Below are 2,500 nucleotides of genomic sequence, written 5' to 3' on the forward strand. Positions count from 1 at the left end.
AGGTCCTGAGCCAACTGCCCTGCCCGGCGTGGCCACCGAGGAGGCAGCCAGCGGCGGGCGCTGCGTGGGGGTGAGGGAGCAGCGTCTGCCAGAGGTGCCCGCTCGAGCCTGAACACCGGCCACCCCCCCGCGCTCCCTGGGACAGGGCGAGCAGGGAAGCACCGGCCCGCCGAGGGGCCTCTGCGACGTGTCCCGGGACGCCTCAGCGGGCGCTGCGTGCGGGTAGGGATGGGATCGGCAGCCGGAGCGCTGGCATCGCCCCGCGCTGCCTGCGGCGGAGAACCCCGAAGCCGGAGCCGCACGGGGCACCCCCGTGCCCCCCTTCGCTCTCGCTCTCGCTCTCGCCGGGCCGACCCGCGCTCCAGCCACTAGCCGCCGGCGAGCCCGCTCTCCGCGCTTCCTGGCACCTGGGACACGCTCGCGGGGCTGCCAGGGAGCTGCCGGGAGGCCGCCGCACCAAGCGCGCTCCGGTGGAGAGAACCGGGACGGGACCGCTCCTGCCTGCCCTCACAGGCCGCCTCACCCCTCTCGCAAGTCGGCTGCATGCGCAGGGGGCGCCCGGGAGCCAGTCTCCGGAAGGTGAGTGGTTGCTCACCTCTCTCCCCTACAGTCGTACCGCTAAGTCAGGCGGCGCCGGAGAGCCAAAGGACACCCGCCCCTCCTACCGGGGAGGGGCGCGGGAATGGCCCACGTCTACGATGACGTAACTGGAGGCAGCGACGCAGAGCGACCCCTTTCGCCGCTCCAGAGGAAAGCCGGGGGAAACAGGTCTACCGGTCACCACCCCGAAGGGCGGCCAAGTCTCGCCGGAGCCGGGTAGACCTGCTGACAGCGTGGGAGGCGGACCCGGGAGACGGCCTGCCACTTCCTCGCGCCTCCCGGAGCCCGGTCGACCGGCTGGCCGAGCCCCAAGCCCGGAGCCGGGTAGACCGGCACGCCGCGCGCCCCAGGCAGCCTCGCGGAGCCCGGTCGACCAGCTCGCCCCTCCGCGACCCCCGGATCCAGGTCGACCTGCTCGCCTCCGCGACACCCAGCGGAGCCGCGTCGACCGGCTCGCCCCTCCGAGACTCCCGGAGCCGGTAGACCCTCTGGCCGCCGCCAAGGCAGCCTCCCAGGCCCGGGGGCGTGGGCCGGCCGCTGCCACGGCGGACCCGCTGCGCCGGCCGCTACCGGGACGGCCCGCCGCGCACCCCCGGTCGTCCGCCCCCCCCCCCCCCCCCCGGCTCGAGCGCTTCGCTTGTTTGTTTGTTCGTTTCTTTCGGGGCAAGGGGTTCCGCTCGCTTCTTTTTGGGGTCGTGTTGTTTTTCGGGTTTGCTCTTGTTTCTTTGCGTTTCCGAGCACGCGCGTCTTTTCCCCTCCTTTTCCTGCCTTGCTGATTTTTCTCGGTTTTCTGTGTGGGAGCGCGGTGCCCCCCCCCCCCCCCCCGCCCCGCCCCGCCCCGGCACGCGGTCCTACAGCAGGGGAAGGTGCTCACTTACGAATCTAGGTCTCTAGGTCTTGTCTGTCTGTCTGTCTGTCTGTCTGTCTGCCTTTTATTCCTTTCTTTCTTTTCCTCTTTCTTCCTTTCTTTCTTTCTTCTTGCCTGGCCGCTGCCGCCCCTTACCCCCTCCCTTTCCTGGTGCCTGCCTTGCTCCCCTCGCACTGCTTTCAACGCCCCGCCTCAGCAGAAATCCCTGACCCCGGGCTGACCGGCGCCCCGAGGCAGCAGGGGGGCCCCGGGGCGGGGCACGCGCGCACACAAACACACACTCCACACAGGCGCCGTCAGCGGGGCAGGGCGGCACTGGCCCGCCAACAACCCGTGATACCGCGCCTGGCGCGCGCCCCCCGCCCCCCCCCCCCAACAAGGCAGCGGAGGGTGCTTGTGTGCGAACCCGCGCCGTTCGCGCCTTTTTTTTTTTTTTTAATCGGTTCTCGCGCCGTCCGCCCGCCGGCCCCCCCCGCGCCCCCCCCCCCCCCCCGCCCGCCTTTTCGCCGCCGCCAAGCCTGCTTGTTCCCTCACGTTCCCCGGCCGGGGCCGTTCCGTTCCGAAGCCTCGGGGTTCCGCGCGCCTCTGGGAGCCGAGGCGGAATCTTCGCGCCCCCCCCACCCCCCGCGCGCCCCCCCCCCCCCCCGCCCCGACCCCCGTTCCGTTCCGAAGCCTCGGGGTTCCGCGCGCCTCTGGGAGCCGAGGCGGAATCTTCGCGCCCCCCCCCACCCCCCCCGCGCGCCCCCCCCCCCACCCCGCCCCGACCCCCGTTCCGTTCCGAAGCCTCGGGGTTCCGCGCGCCTCTGGGAGCCGAGGCGGAATCTTCGCGCCCCCCCCACCCCCCCCGCGCGCCCCCCCCCCCCGCCACGCCCCGACCCCCGTTCCGTTCCGAAGCCTCGGGGTTCCGCGCGCCTCTGGGAGCCGAGGCGGAATCTTCGCGCCCGCCCCCCCCCCCCCGGCCCCCCCCCCCCCCGCAGGGCCGGCGAAATGGAGTTCCGGGGGGGGGGGGGGTTCGCTCCCGCGGAGGGTGGG

This window comes from Dromaius novaehollandiae, unplaced genomic scaffold, assembly GCF_036370855.1.
Source record: "Dromaius novaehollandiae isolate bDroNov1 unplaced genomic scaffold, bDroNov1.hap1 HAP1_SCAFFOLD_76, whole genome shotgun sequence".
NCBI lineage: Eukaryota > Metazoa > Chordata > Aves > Casuariiformes > Dromaiidae > Dromaius > Dromaius novaehollandiae.